We start from the raw sequence: 17,591 nt of genomic DNA, 5'->3' as shown, positions 1-17,591 counted from the left end.
TGTTTCGTAGCTAGGCACCTATATTTTTAGTTTTTTACAGGTACGAGCAGTATAGTTATATTGGATAACGGTTAAAATTATCTCTCATGGATCTCGATAAATAGTTATTAAATGTTTAAATTCATATTTTATCAACAAATAAGTATTTATACTTTGCAGAATTCAAGCGTTAGCGAAAGCAGGAAAATTTCTTACCTAATTAATATTTTTTCCCAAAATTAATACACCAAATTCTTAATTGTACATTCCCCGTAAATTATATCATAATTATTATAAAACCTAAATCTGTATACAAGTTTATACCCTTAACTTCCCGCGGCATAGAGTAGCACACGTTTTAGTGGATTCATAAAGAACGTGTTTTAAATAACTGAAGTTTTGACATACAATCATATACTTAATACAGATTCAAAATGAAACTATAATAATTAGAAACTAGATCACACAAATTTCCATTTTCAGCAACTTTTGTCTACCGTAAAAGTACTTAATTAAAACCATCACAGAGTCAAATGAAACCATCTACTACGGTGATGGATCACGTTTGCGTAGCATGACTCACCAATATAATTCATAATTATTATGCATTCGATGATTTGCATCAATCAACATGTCTCTTCATTATTCAATTACCTAATTAGTCAGTGATACATTACGCTCATTAGACATCATGTATGTAGAAACCAGCTCTCTTTTGAATTAGAAGTATGAATTGAACTTAGGTAGGTAAAATAGAATAGAAAACGATAACGACAAATTTTATATAAATTAGATAATATAAGCTGTATCTATTAGTACATAATCATGTTTTATTATTCAATAGCACAGTTTTTAAATTACATATTCAATAGCACAGTTTTTAAATTACAAACATAATTAAGTACATAATTATTTACACTAAAAAGTCGGTCCAAAACATTTCATATGTGTACAAAGATGGGTTTATATTTTTACTACTGTTATATTTCTACTATACTGTTATAGGTTTAATTTACTTTTTAATACCTACATGTCAAGTATAGAGTTCACTATAACACCTCGAACTCTGTGATCGTAATCATTTTATGGCGGTTCGTGGTTGCTGGCGAGAATTTTAAAGCCTACTCCTTGTTAGCTTCCTACATTTAATTATTATTTAATTTTATATCGTATTACGCTTCGACGCGTGCGATAAATATCTCAAAAAAAAAATAAGTATTTGCGTTCGTGACTAGTTTGATGTTTAATTGTTTTTTTTTTTATGCCAAAGATTTGGCATATTAAACTTTGTTTATTTATTATATCCTAAGTGAAAAATGCAAATGTCAATGTTTAAATGGACCATTATTTTCATATCGGCTAACCTTTTTACCATCCTTTACACCCTTCCCAAAAATGATTCATAATCATAAACTTTATCTTCTCAAAGTACAGGCTTTACCTACAAATCCACATGATGCATATCAGTTGAGTAAGTTTTTGCGCCCGCCATCACAGTTACACCTAAGATTTCACTTCCTCTCGCCGCCATTTGCAATTCATAGACAACTGTCACAGGTAGGAGTTTGAAGATATGTTTTATTTATACGGTAACTTGAGGAATCCAAGCAGCGGGTGTTCAGACATAATTATATTCACCGGTGATATTTTTAAACTTTCACGAACATAGACTCCCGTCTTTATGTCGAGTGTTTTTTCTGACGATATTTTTCTAACTTCTGTGATTTAGTTGAGATACGGAGCGGTGGGGTGTGTTGAAAGGTTTGTGTTGGTTAATATTTATTTTGTTTTAAATTGTTGTAATGTGCGTCCGTGTCAGAGGGTTTAGATTTAGATTGGTGGTCTTTCTGATATTTATGATTATGAAAAAAAGTTTAAATATGTCGGAGATGTCATGATAGTGGTCGATGTCATGGTACTGTCATGATACCTGGTTGTGGCGGATGTCGTGAAACTGTCATGATATCTAGTTGCTGCGAATGTCATTGTACTAGATGTTAGATTGTTCATGTCATGATACCTAGTAATCGTGGAAACGACCTGCTTTACCGACATCACACCGGAAGAGACGCGAAGTGTGCCGTTGGCGCGCTTTGTCAGAGTCCAACCGTTTACCTTATGAAGACCGGGACGGTGGGTCCCTCACTTTGTGCTGGAGGCAAGCTACCGAGTAGACGTGTTGGGAACTGATCGTGCGTTTCTTGGAAAGAGTGGTATTTGTGAAGTGCTGTACATGTGAAGTGTTAGTTTAGTTGATCTGTGCCGTTAAGTTGATTTCACTTTGATGTTTTGTTAATTGTGATTTTGATTAAATCTTAATTGTGAACTACCGCTGTGTTTTATGTGTCCACCTACTCGTATACCACGTGCCATGTCTGATGATGATGATAACGAACGCTCGGGCCCCCTCCTGTTTCGTTATCAGAAGTGGGATCCAAGCGAGTAAATGGGATACGTAACGGCGGTGAAGACAACAACGCCTCAAGATGGCGGTTACTTTTTGTAATTCGAAATTGAGGTATGGCAGCCATGAACGAGACGCTTAAGTCGCCTGCCTCTCGTGTTGGCGTAACCCTGCCGAGGTTCAACCCCGACGTGGTGGAGCTGGACGCGCGCTCGTGGTGCGCCGCGGCCGGGCCGTGTGCCGTGCGCCGAGCCGTGCGCCGCGCGCCGCGCCGAGCAGCCGCTGCAGGGCCTGCGGGGAGGAGAGCTCGTGCTCGCTCTTAGCTGAGCACTCAAGGCATTCACTTGGATTTTGCAAGTATCGTTTCATGATATTACTTGGCCCCAGTTTAAAGTGGTGTCAATGGTAGATTTGCTTGTGTGGAAATAACGGCAGCTTCCTTGATTAATTTGCTAATCAGTAAACCTGAGAAGAATGAATGCCTATCTAGCTATGCCAGTCAATTAATCAGTTCCCTAATGAGAAAATTAAATAACATCAGTGTGGAACAAAATTAAATAATGTAGCAGTTTCCATAGTGCTTGCCCACATAGTGCAATTTGACCCCAGGCTTCAACGCCTTGCTTTTACAAATGGAATGCAGTCACGTCATTAGCTTAGACTCGAAGGCTTTTCTTATTTAAAGTGGAAATCATACAGTGTACAAAATAACAGTGAATCCCCAGACCCGAAAAGTGTTAAACTATTCATTCAACATCCTTTAAAGTGTTACAGTTGCAGTGACTTGGGTCATAAGCCATAGGGCAGCCCCGCAAGCGATGAGCAGCGCGCCGGGACCGAGCAGCCAGCAGCCTGCGCACAAGCCTGTTGTGTGGTCCAAGCGTTGCACGTCGAGACACGTGGCTCGTCCAGGTCGCGCCGGCAGCCGACCCTGCACTGGATGGATACAGACGTGCAGCTTGCATCACATTGACCCCAGGACAGCACAATAACCGTGTGAGCATCGTTTTTGATTCTATGAATTTTGATTCAGATGATTAAATGGAAGTTTCATTGCTAGATCATATGAACGATGTAATTGCTACTGGCAGTTATGTTTACTCTAGTACGAGTATAGTGGATTTGTTTCAATTTCAGCGACTGAGTTCGATTCTCAGTTAGTTGAATAATAGCTAACTCAATTGAGTTTTATGGTGGGTAAATAAAACGCCACCGTTAAGTAGAATAATAGGGAGCCTGTGTCATATAATCTGCATGAAGGAGATATCCTAAAGTGTGCTAGTATATTCTGAAAGATTGCAAATATTTCAGATGTAACTAACGATATAGATTTCTGCTATTGATAAACTGGCTTTATTGTTTTTGTAACTCACTTCAATCGCTTTTGCATTACTTACATGGGTAGACAGATATGTCACAAGGATGACAAGTGCAGTCACAGGGATGACTAATGACGATTGAATATCACAGGGATGATATTAATCTAAGAAGAGTCACAGGGATGACAAGTGTGGTCACAGGGATGACAAGTTTGGTCACAGGGATGACAAGTGTGGTCACAGGGATGACAAGTGTAGTCACAGGGATGACTAATGACGATTGAATATCACAGGGATGATATTAATCTAAGAAGGGTCACAGGGATGACAAATGTGGTCACATGGATGACAAGTACAGTCACTGGGATGACAAATGAAGTCACAGGGATGACTGATGACGGTTGAATATCACTGGGATGATATTAATCTTAGTAAAGTCACAGGGCTGACTGATGTTTATTTAATATCACAGGGATGATATTAAACTATGGGTCACAGAGATGATTCGTTATGATTTGTAAGTCACAGGGATGATTTTATTGTGAGCGAGGTGAGGTGCGAATGCATGAAGACAGGATTCAATTCAGATTTTTATTTTAATGGCTTTTAAATAACGTTGTAGTCATAGACTCATAGTACCGCATAGTACTGTCGATGTACCTTCTAGTTTTAACAGAGTTTTAGAAGTTGTTTGGTTAGAAATGCGATAATAGTTAGACCATGGAAGATTTGTAATGAGAAACGTAGACTTTTTGGTCAGAATAGGCCGAGTTATAAAGAAAATACTGTGCTGCTTCTTTATTGTTACAGATGAAGTTATCACACGTGGCTACAATCTGTGCATGCCAGAATGTCCGAGTCGACGACAGCACATCATGTGGACAGAGAACAACTTGTAAAGTGATTTCTCTGTACGAAGTCATCGGGCGAGATATTGGAATACAAGGTTGTATTGTTTTGTTTATTGGTCGATGATTACCCGAATTAGTTTCTAATAAGATAACTACTTTTTACGATGACTGTGGCTAACTACTACGTATATTCATCATGAAACAGATTATAGTTTATTGTGAAATAGTTTACGATGAAATTTTCTTGAATTTCTATGAAATTGAGAGTACTTGTGGTAATTAATTGGTTACAATTACAATGGATTAACTATGTGTGATGAGTACGTTTGAGATTTTACAAGGGAAGTTATTTGACTATGCTGTTTCTAAAGTCTGTTTTGTGTTTACCCTCACACAAAATACATTGCAATGATAAAAGAGGTGACAGGCTAATAACTTAGTACAAAGTAAATTTAATGGAGTATGAAATTGCCACATGAGTGATATCAGATGGTTATTTTATTGGAATTAGGGTAAAACAGACTGAGCGGTTCAAATAAGATTACGATTTTAAAATTAATGAAACAGATGGTAGAGTTTTCAAGATTTATTGCAGATATGTTAGTACAAATACAATGAAGAGGTCAGTGGGTTATGTACCAGAGTTGGTGTAAATTAATGATCAATGAATTAAGTTGGTGAAGCAGAAACATTGTTGAATTTTGAGTAATATTGTATGGGCCGTTCGGTAGGTCAAGTAAACCATGGTTACTGCAGTAGTAGCTATAGTACGTTGTCGCAGCCCGTAGTCGTGGTTGGTTACCCAGATAATGGTTCTATGCGGTGCGGGTGCGGAGTGTGTGGCGTTGACGGACGTCGTGGTGAGCGTGTAGTCGGTGCATGGTGGCCGGTGGTCTAGTAGAGATCAGTGGTGGCTCCATGACTGATGCATAAGACGGTTAATGAGGAATCGTAGATATATGAGCGATGTAAATCGCGGCAGATACTGCTGTAGACAGATAAATACTCAAAGCACTCAAGTCAGTCAAGACAGTCGCGAGATATTGTGGTTTTTGTTAAAATCAAAAGGGATAATTATGAGAGTAATGGTACATGGCTTTACTTGCTTCTTATTGTTGATGTTACTGATTTAATTGTTTTGTCGTATTTAGTAATCAGTAAAGTAATGGATGAATTACGAGATAGAGTTTGGTTACCCTACAGAGGTAGAAATTTAAGAGTACCTTATAAAAATGATGGTCAGGATATGGCCGAGTCGGACCAAAACTGTTGGTGTATGTTTTGTTGCAGATTCAACACACGAGGACGTGTGTTAGCAGGATGGCCGTGTCGGAGATGTCATGATAGTGGTCGATGTCATGGTACTGTCATGATACCTGGTTGTGGCGGATGTCGTGAAACTGTCATGATATCTAGTTGCTGCGAATGTCATTGTACTAGATGTTAGATTGTTCATGTCATGATACCTAGTAATCGTGGAAACGACCTGCTTTACCGACATCACACCGGAAGAGACGCGAAGTGTGCCGTTGGCGCGCTTTGTCAGAGTCCAACCGTTTACCTTATGAAGACCGGGACGGTGGGTCCCTCACTTTGTGCTGGAGGCAAGCTACCGAGTAGACGTGTTGGGAACTGATCGTGCGTTTCTTGGAAAGAGTGGTATTTGTGAAGTGCTGTACATGTGAAGTGTTAGTTTAGTTGATCTGTGCCGTTAAGTTGATTTCACTTTGATGTTTTGTTAATTGTGATTTTGATTAAATCTTAATTGTGAACTACCGCTGTGTTTTATGTGTCCACCTACTCGTATACCACGTGCCATGTCTGATGATGATGATAACGAACGCTCGGGCCCCCTCCTGCTTCGTTAAATATAATATTATTTAAGTACATTACATTGATCATACATAAATCCGACGAAGAGGATTTCTTAAATTTTATAAGATTACGAAAGTGAAATAAGCTTTACACCTCAAAAAAACAAAGGACGAAAAACAATTAACCGTCTCATGTTGCGAGTGTACCAACTCACACAAGAAAAAAAGATTAGTTTCCCTTTCCAGTTCTCGATCCCTTGCACTTTTCCGACCAAAAAAGAAAAGAAAACTCACGTAGAGGCGTCCGAGATCGCTTGAGAATTTACTTTACTTGTTCTGATGTATTTAAGTGCTTAACAGCTACTGTGGAAAACGGGGATTATTCTGACTAATTGTAGTTTTCTTGCGAGATTAATATTGAACTGCTTCTGAAGCGACAAATAAGTGCGTATTGCAAAAGGTAAAAAATAAACTTGATAAGTTTCAAAACAACAGTGTATGTAAAACCTAAACTGATTTGTAAAAGTCACAAGCCTAGTTTCAAAAACAAAGATTAAATGTGACTGGGACACGGAACAACTTGAACTAATTAGCAAATGGATCCGAAATGGTTCATATCTTGAGGCAAAATATTAGTCTGTTAAAAGAGAAGAGCCAGCAGTGTAAATTTATACAATTGATGATAACCTTTAACACATAAATAAAATCCCAATGAAATAAAAATTGTGAAAACACTTGGCTCTTAATCAAGTGCTAAATCCATGGCTACAAACAACAATGTTATGGCTACTAGCCCATCAAAAGATTAATAACAATTAAACCTAATTTCACGATAATTTACAAGAGTTTATTTCTAGTTCCATCCGACTCACTTTACAGTGTTGTAGCTGGAGTTAATAATCCAATTAAAATTTTCCTTCGACTTCTCGGACTGTGTTTCAGAATCGAATAAATCTCTCGAAACTCTTCAGACGGAAATAGCGTACTGTCCGTTCATAAATCACAGTCTATTTAAACAATCTCAAACGAAAAATCAAAAATAAGCCGCATACATGTCTCTTTACACATGACAAACATATGGCTTCTTTATAAAAAGGCATGTATACATATTTGGAATACACTGGACTTTTAATACAAAACTAACACGGCACCTTGCTTCCGACTATCAGATTATTTATTCTACATTAGAACGTACGTATGAAGAATATGAACATACATAATATTTACCTACCTATCAAGTTTTGCATTAACTAACTTTAGTTTCACTGATTTCTCAAAATAATTATGCACTTTGATGCAATTTGTTTCACCGGCATCTATCTTTATTATTCATCTTTATTTCGTCTAATTGTCAAAAATACCGGATAGTCTGCGGAGTAAAAAGTGGAACTATCTGCCGTTAAAGATTCGGAGTTCCGAATGCATATTTATAAGCTGCTAATATCAGCGTCAAAATCTCGGGTAAATGTTAGCACTGTGAGTTGAAGTAATGAATGTAAAACGGACAACACTGGATTTGAAACGCATCGCGGAACGCGACATGGACACGCCACTTCGTTCCGTTTTGCAGACGATAAAAAGCAAATACGGTTAGAACAAAAAAGTTTTTACATTTTAAAATTTGAACCTTCCTTTCAAATGAAGGCATTAAGCTTCCCACCTTTACGCGTCGTTTTAACATCAAGTAGCAGGTCAATATACTTACCGAAAAATAAATAAAAAAACGTGCTAACAATATTTACATTCATAAACGAGATAATGGCCATCATTTGTGGTTGCACAATTAATTACAACATCATTTGCCTTCAATAATCGTTGGTATCTCGACTCAAGTAGCAATTATACTCTCATCGCGGTAATGCTTGTTTATATTAATCATATCGTTAAGAAAATCTTCTGTTTTAAGCTCATTACCAAGTTTATCTGCACTCGTTAATCGGTGTTCAACAATTCGTCTTTCTTATCGCCTGTCCCTCACTCCTCCGCCGATCTTATTAGTAACACTTTAAATGCTGATACATATTAATCAAACAGAACATTAAGTTATAAAAAAAGCAATTACTACCATTTTTGATAACTTTAACGTGCTTTATGTACTCTTAACTTTTTCTAGTGAATTTAAACCTTGTGCATTTTATGTGATAGGTATATTTTTTTACAAAACCTTAGAGATTGTATCGGTTCCCCTCATCTCGCCTAATCTTTATTGCTCAAAACTCGATTTCCACACAGCGGAAACAATACAAGGCACCAGTTTGCGTTATGTAGAGCGTCGCTCCGTCAAAGTTAAAGCCAAACGAATATGATTACTTTGTAAAACCTATGCCATAGCATTATTAGGCTATTCAAGATTTCTTCTTCTTCTTTGGGTACCATCTCCTATCGGAGGTCGGCATTCAAGATTTGGCCACACTATTATTAGGCTAAACAAGATTATGCGAAAAAACTTTTTACTAAACGAGATTTATGCCATACGATTTTCGGCGAAACGAGACTTTGACCAAACGTTACTATGCAATACGAGATTAGGCAAATAAATCTTAGGCCTAAAAAGGTAGAACCAGATTGTATACTTGTATAGTTAGTCTTGTATCGTTTTAAATACATATATTATTATTAAATAAAAGATATCTATGTACATTGGGATAAGAATAAAGAAGCCTACTTTTTGTACAGACGAAAACAAAACTTATAGTCTATAAACGGAATTCCGGCTTTCCGAGAACACGCTGTTCCGTCCACGTGTCGAATGGTCCCTTATGTATCGATTGTTGATTCGATTCTATTCCGGACATGTTATAGCTTTACGTGCTTGCCGGTCCCTCAAACCCTTTCGCTGTAGTTCAAGTGAAAGGAGATACTTAATATTATTGTAGTAATTGATATAAATTTTGGTCATACCTAGTTACAGTACAAAAATTAAGTAAGTTAAAATATTTTAAAAAAACTCGATACAATAACTATGTACGTAGTTTTGAAAAAGGAAAGTAATATCTCAGAATTGAGTAGAACCTGTTAATGGATCTATACTTTCTTCATTGATTTTTGCTGTAAAAGTACGAGGACAAATCTTTTGTTTCGTTTTTTGTTTAACATCTAAGCAGGTATAATTTAAACGTAATCGCTGAAGTCTTATAATTAGACCAAACGCTTAAATTGTCGTACAGAAGGGTAGTCTTGGACAAAAGACAAGTTTCTTTAATTAATAGTGAGAGAATTGATTGCATTGACGACAGAATTGGCTGTGTCCTACCGTTGTCTCATTTCCTACGATTTATCTCCACTTTGATTGTTGACTGACTAAAGAGCCTTTTATTTATGATCAACGTAAGTACATAGTAACAGAATGATAAATTAAGTGTTATTTTCATTGAATTATTAAATTAATAGTTTGTTGAATATTCATACGATAAAGATGACAAAATAAAAGATTGAATTACGGAAAAGGCCAAAATTTAACTATTCAACAAAATAATTCTCACGACAATCTACTGTAGTATTTATTTAATCATTTTAGGTGAGGTCTATTACGGAGATTTGTGGCAATAATTATAATCACCCGGTCTTAATTGCGTCATTAACTCGAATTAAAATCTCATTGAGTGTATTGAGTAATTCATCGATACTTGGATGTATCGATACAAGAATCGAGTGCGGCACATATTTAATCATGTTGGGCCTGCACCTGCTGCCGCATACATATTCATTAGGTCACTATCAACCGGCCAGTCGACTCCGATGACTGCTATCGCGAATGAATCGAGATATTGAATCGATACATGCCACTGATTTGTGAATGTGGATTTGTTTAATTCAAATTTGTGTTAACGAGATGGACTTTAGCTTTCCGATTTGTCATCGGTTTTGGTTTTGTAGTCGTATTGTAACTTAAATTTTTTTCTCAAATCATTTAGCATTTCTAGTAATGTAGGTGAGTAAATAAGGCAAGTAGACGCTGTTTCTTTAAAAAATAAGTAAGTATACCTCAGATATTTTCTTATGCCTTAGTCACCAAAAGTCAAAAGTGCAAAATCAATAGGACGAACGCCTAATGCGACCATACTAAAGTCATTTCTGAATGTACACAGCCCCTACAGTGCCACCGCAAGCGTCAATACCGAGCCGTCAGCCGACGATACGCTCTCAGAATAAACCCCCAAATTTCGATCGGAACCTGACATTTATTGACGCGACATTCTCCATCAAGCAAATTGAATCCGCGTACTTTTTATTATACAATCCCGGTTTAATTCACAAATAGCTTTCCCTAAAGTATCACGCAACGCTATCGATCACTATCCGCCTTTTTCTTTTTTCCATAACGAATGCCATCTAACAATGTGAACAATGCCCAGGGCCCGCATGCAAATATTGCCAATTAGAACCGTTACATAGTACCGCTCTAGAGAAAAATGCAAAGAGGAGACGAATTCAATTTAAAATGAGATCCGTCTACGTTCCTTTCCGCCCCGCGCCGATCGAAACGAAATTGAAAAAGAGAAACAAAAAATGGCGAGTGAGGGAAATAAATAAAAATAGAGATCCCGCTACAGCGCAAGTCGCCGTTGAAATGAAAATAAACCGGAAAAAAAGCTTTTTGTGGACGAAATAAATTAAAAAGTGTGTCGCGATTGTAGTTTGTACACGCGGCTGACGTTTATGCAGCCGCGTCCTCTGTCTATGCCTGTCATATTTATTGTTTTCTCTGCAGTAACAATTTTTATATAGATTTGATTCAATTGGTTTACATAAAACTTAGGAAAGTAAGAAACTTACTTACAACAATAATAATATGTATTTAAAACGTGTAAAAACAGATCAGGCATCTGAAATTAATCCGTCAAACAACGCTACAAGCATGAGTAAATACCCATCGCTCGCGATCGGGGGAAAGTTTTACCTAAAATTATATTTGTGGGTCGTCACGGTGCTTGCGGGGTGAGGCGCGGGGGGCGGTGATTAGAGGGGTGCGTCGCCGTAGGTGGCCGGTCGCGGGACGCTATTCATAGGGCGGGAAAACCGCGTCACGATTTTCTTTTGTTTATGAGGCTCGATTTTTAAAATTTCATTATTTTTAAATATTCTCAACTGCCAGTTCTAATTACTTATTATGTTACAATTATTCGTATTGCTGGTGTTGTTCGCCACTTGACCTTTGACCTAGAATTGTGTGTCGATCCGAAAATCCAGTTTTCATTAGGGAAATGGACTTGGCAGACTGCGCGGTCTGATTGGATTACGAAGGTTTAATTTTCTTACTGTTTTTGTGAATATATTCATAATTGAAATGAAGAATATATTTCTGTACATATAATTTTAAATATACTAATAATTTGATATAGTAAAATAAGAAGTATACATTGTTGTATAAATTGTTTGCAAATTTTATCGATGTAGGTACGTACTAAGAATTGTGGTCCCTTCTAATCCGCCCTGCTTGCTTAAGTTGTGGGGGCAATCGGGTGGTAAACGCATTTCTGCCATTTAGTTTTCTGTTAGAACGAACTTTGCTCCAAATGTTATGTTTTACTGCTCTTTGACTATCCTATCCACACAATTCATCGCACGAAAATAAACTTTATTGCTTCAGTGAATAAGCCTCATATTTCATCAATACAGCCTTCATGGTGTCGCTGCTACTAAACGCTCTTATCAAGATTCCGATTTTTCTAAACAGTCGCCGAACAATATGCTAATGGGAGGAAAACATTAACATTTTTGTCATCATTCCCATTAAGAGAGTCTTGAATGAATTACGGTTATTATTGAAGTGGATATTATGACACACCAATCAGTAAAAGTTCCTACCTATTATTATTTTGAGGCAAAATTTTCTTTTTGTGGTAAGTAGGTAAAATCTTTCACCTATTCTATAATACCTTATATACGACTATCATGGTTAGATACATAATATACATAATAACATAGGTACATCCGTCACAGGAAACCAAACCATCCCACACGACAATCACCTACGAAAAGCTTTCCCTTTCCCGCCAACTTTGGGCTATCCCTGTTGGAATTTTTAATTCGTCTGCGTCTGGGCGGGCGGCGGCGAGGGGCGGGCGGCGTGGCGCGGCGCTCCGGCTCAGTCGAGTCGCAGCCGCCATGCCGCCGCCCGCGGCCCCCGCCCTATGTGAACCCGCCGCGCGCGCCGCGGACAAATAACCGCCGAGCGATTAAAAAAACGCGAAACTGAATAAGTTTGACAAATCCTGCTCCTACCTGGACCATTACATAGACGGACGCAGTGCAACCCTATTTTTTTAGTACAAATTGTATCATATATCTTAAGATTACAATCTAGGTAACATTAATATATAGTGTTTATTTATTAATAGTACAAACGGAAATAGCTGGTAGTTGTTAGAGTAAATAATACAGGGTCACTTTTGTATGAAGTCAATGTGATTGTAGTTTTGTAAGTTCGATCGCGAGTTTGAAACCTGCTTGCTCAAGCTGCTTACGGACCACCACCGAGGGTAAATATTTACAGGTAAGACCCGCTTACAATAACAAGATGCTGTGGATCTGTTAGCTAATCATTACTTAACAATGCAAATCCTAACATAATCCAATTTTAAAAAAGATAATTCTTCACTTGGCAACAATGGAAAACAATGCCAATTTTGTACGTATGACACGGCCTTAATTAGAGAAAAAAACTTCAAACAAAAAGTAGAAGACGATTCAGACAAAGCCACGAACAAAACAAATGAAGGCGCGCGGCCGCCTGTTGTTTATGCGCCCGACAAAAATTAACACAATTCCTGAGCATCGCGGGCTACTTTACATCGTCGCAAAGACAAAAAGCATACATATTCCGGTGGAGACGCCGACACTAGTATGATTTAAGTCCTATGGCAAACTAGTAAATCACGTAGATGGCACGGCGGCCGACAAAACCGGCTCGCGGCCAAGCGCAATCCGCAAATTGTTTAACCCGCGCCTAACCATTTAAATTTAGAACGAACGAATACCGATCGTAAATCGAACGCTTCGCAATTGTTTGAATTAGTAAATGAAACTTAGCAGCAACAATTCTGTATAGGAGCTACGGCTGTTGAAACAATACTAACATTTCGCGCTGAAAGTTTCATACACTGTTTACGGAGTGTTTATTTTGCTGTTGTATTTATTTATTTTTGTTTGCTTCTGGATATTAACCTGGCATGCATTTTTTTGTAGAAATGTATCTTATGATGCATTCAGAAATTTAATAAAACAAAGGTAAAATAAAATAAAAAAACTAACAGTAATTTGATTATAATTTTGAGTTCATGCATGTTTTCTCACCAATAAAACAATGAGAATATATTTAGACTCAAAAGCAATAAAATATAAAACACATTTCAAACAATAAAAATGGAGATACGACGGTTTGATACCAAACTAGGAAAATGCATACAAATTCAAATTCTCACATACACATTACCTAATTTGCAGCCTAATGTGGTAACCATGAAATGGTCACAAAATGGAAAACTAGACAAATCTCCAGATTATCTCTTTTTTAAACAAACTAAACGGTGACAGTGAATTAGGGTCTCTAATATTTAAATGCGTATTCTTTTAAGCTTGTAGTTCTCATAGAAATGTAGATTTCGGTCATAAAATCGCTACATGCTGCGTTATAGTTGTTTTATTTATTAGTAAAGGAAATGCGAGGTTCGCGCTCGCTTTGATTTACGATGAGAATCGCCATGCGGTAATGATGATGCTTAGTTTGTTCATCTTTAAAACACAAAGCAACCAACTTGTAGAACACATTAAAGCCTTGTCTCCAAACACAAAGGTCTTTTTGCCGCAACGTAAAGAATAGAAACACACTAAATCATATTCGGCTCTTTATTCGTCGCGTCACCAAAAAAAAGAAACTAGTTTAGTTTTTTATTTTTAAGGCGGTGTTGGCCATGTCTCTGCCTAACGGTACTATTCAGTAAAATGTTAACTATTGTAACGAGGGCCTTGCGCAAGTCTTCCTGTTACTTTGTTTCTGTGCACGATTCTCGTATCTGATGAATAGATTTTTTGTGGCGATGTTGTGAGGGTGGTCAGCTTTAAGTGAAAGCGGAGCGTATTGGCGAAACAATGTTTTGTTTTTTATACGAAATGTTGCGGCTACATTATAGTATTTTAAAATAAACTAAATGCCTAGTCTAAAAATACAAGTGCAATATTTAATATTTTTATCTGGTGCACTCGTGACATCTATTTTGAGCTTATCCGACTCCCAATTAGATTTATGCTAATCGCGCCTTACGAAACATTTCGTGCTGAGCCGTCCCACACACAACAAGGCTGAGAATGTTCAAACCGTGACCTCCTTACGGTTTACATTTTATTTTGTAGTTTGATTTCCTGTCCGCCAGCGTCCAGCCGATCTCGAGTTTTATTACTTCCACCGATCGACCAGCCGACATACTTACAATACCTTTGCTACTTTCGAGTCGATTAACATAAACAAACCTTGAATGAAAAAATATAACTAAGTAATATTCAAATGCATCTAACAATAAACTGTTAAATTATTTGCAATTCGAAACAAAAAACCCGGCAGAATTTTAGCATGCAGCGCATAAAATTAAAAACTCATAGTTAGGTGGTGGGAATGTGACAAAAAACGTGTTTGCACATAAAACTACGGATATCGCGGCACCACAACACGGGGTAGTGCCATTTGTATCTGAGTATGAAATAAATCATTCGCGAAACGAGTAATTAAAACACTGGCGGTGGCAGAATCGGGCGCCGCTGGTCCGCCATGCCCAGCCCAGCCGATGCAAAAACGGACGAGTGATATTGCTCTGATGCTGGACAATATGCCAGCGACAACTACACTTTTTCATTTGTTTTACACTATGTCTGTGTATGGTGATAAAAAGGTGTTGTAATCCCAAAGGACATAAGGTAGTCATTCTGGACCAACTACGTTATTCTATAAGCTATGGTAGGTACAAAATCTAGCAACCAACTAATACTAGTACGGAAAGTGAGTAATTACAGTCGAGTACGCTAGAACATATTTGCAGGACACGCAGTGGAGTCTAATTTCAACACATGTTGCGAGAAAACACCAAAGAAAAGACATTTATTATATATTATTTACCTAATCATTAGAACCTATGTAGGTTATTTAATTTAACAATATCATACAAAAGATAAGTGGAAATATTAACAAAATAATATATATAACCACTAACAAATTTCGTGTTAAAGGCGCAACGATTACCACCGTAATGCGTGGTCATAAACATAATAACATTAATAACTTTAATTGAAGTCTTCAACCACTGGTCTTTATATTTTCTTATAAATTACAGGTTACACAGTGTATGTATTTGTAGGGTAAAATTTATCGTCTTACAACATTACAGGAACAGAATAATATTAGTTTAGTTTTTTACAGGACAAACTTCCGTAAGTACTTACGTACCACATTACATGCAAATAGTTATGTAGATATTTATATTAGGTATGTTAAAAAATTATAAAGTCAATAAATTTTAAAAGTTAAGAAAAAAATATCTATTAGGAAAGTTTTAAAAGGCTATAAAATTGGTATCTCATTTACGAAATTAGGTTTATCAATGTGATGAGTTCAGAAAGTGATATTATGATAACGATATCAGAAACACCAATAAAAAGAACTGACTATAAAAACAACATTACCATACGAAAAGTCGCCCACACACTTGCATAACTGTTACAAAAGATTTGAAAAAGGAACGGCGACTGCTCCGATTGACAAAACGGTCGTAAAACATCGATAAAACTCGACCAATTACAAGGCAATAATCTCGAAATGTCAATTAAGGCCAGTATGACGCCTGTAAACGAGTGTTGGCTTGAGAACGACCGAACTGCCATAAAGCGGCTCGTAAACCCGGATTTAATGGGCCAGCTGACTGCGGGGGAATCCCTCCACTTGTACAGGTGTAATCTCGATAGTACCAACAAGAGTAGGACACCTATTTCATTATAATAAGTACTTACTTTGGTTACACTTTTTTGCTAATTTGAAAGGTGAATCTTCCAAAAAATCATAATACATTCGAATTTTTGATTAAAAGTACAAAGTTTTATGGCAGAATTCTGGATGTCAGTGATTTTTGCAAAGCTGTTCATGAAACACATTGTTACAAATATGACATCATTGCACAGCATTGACATTCTATTCTAAGAACTGACACAGCGATGATACAGTCATCATCCTGAATTTCTATCATACTCTTTATTAGATAACTGCATGATGACAAAATTGCTTCAATACAGCTATTAAAAACTTGGCTTTATTTTAGAACTGTGAACTTTCTTTTGTTTTGTAAATTTTATAATTGATTACCCAACGCTAGGCCTACTGGTGTATTTTGATCTTGAAACGCAATACTGTCACAATCACAATGCAATCTGGATTGCGTGTGCGCGGCCCGTAAGTCTTTTAATAAAGTTATTTGTATGTAGACAAGACAGCTAGGAATTCACTGTGTCAGTGACATAGAAATTCTTGCCGAGGGGTACACGTCAACAATTTTAAATGCAGGTATTTTGCGCTTACTAATGTTTCCGTGACTCGTGATGTCTTATAGACTAAGTTTTATACTGGTAAGGTATATCTAAGTTTGCAGCTAGAGGCTAAAACTTAATAAAGGTGTCTAGCCCAGCACGATATGCTTAGCTTGGAATTTCCTTAACAAGCCGGTTAAAATTGCCGGTCATATTTTATGCCAAGCTGCATTTATTACCAAATTCCTCAAACAATTAATTCAAATTTTGTCAATACATTATAATAATATAAGTAAGTACCTATTTTACGGTCAATTTTAATTGTGAAGCTAAATTTAGAATAATCCTGCTAATCATAGTTTTACTTTAATGTCATTTAAAAATTTGAAGAAAAAAATATAAATGCCATTATATAAATCTTTACATAATTATGAGCAACATCAGATAGACCATATTAATAAAAGATTTATATCTCAATATCGGTATACTTAAGTTAATTTCCCAAATATGTGCTTAGTAGGAAAATTCCGTAAATTTCCCGTAAGTAAAACTAGCTAGGCTGCTTGCTATGCAGGTCGGCTCTGGGCCCTGATTTTTGCCGGCTGTCGTCGCGTGCGATACGCCGACACCCACTAGCAATCCCGACTTCAGAATAGGGATGCCAAATTGAACGCTTCAAGTTTTCATGTCGGGATTCCTTCAGATTTTTCAGCGTACT

General features: G+C 37.0%; 1 protein-coding gene across 3 annotated transcripts in view; it reads left to right on the top strand.

Moving 5' to 3' along the window:
* The window catches only part of LOC105386781 (homeotic protein antennapedia), a 146,887-nt gene that overhangs the window by 73,543 nt on the left and 55,753 nt on the right, over positions 1-17,591 (top strand). Inside the window, exon 1 of one of the 3 annotated variants that reach the window (XM_011557410.3) lies at positions 12,455-12,863. The exons of the other annotated variants lie outside the window; for them this stretch is intronic. The gene's annotated coding sequence lies outside the window, so the exon portion shown is untranslated. Of the gene's footprint in view, positions 1-12,454; positions 12,864-17,591 lie in introns of those variants that run through there. 3 annotated transcript variants of the gene reach the window in all.

Source organism: Plutella xylostella, chromosome 6 (genome assembly GCF_932276165.1).
Source record: "Plutella xylostella chromosome 6, ilPluXylo3.1, whole genome shotgun sequence".
NCBI classification, from domain to species: Eukaryota; Metazoa; Arthropoda; class Insecta; order Lepidoptera; family Plutellidae; genus Plutella; species Plutella xylostella.
Note: the sequence above shows the minus strand (reverse complement) of the source record. Positions and strands in the feature narration are given on the sequence as shown.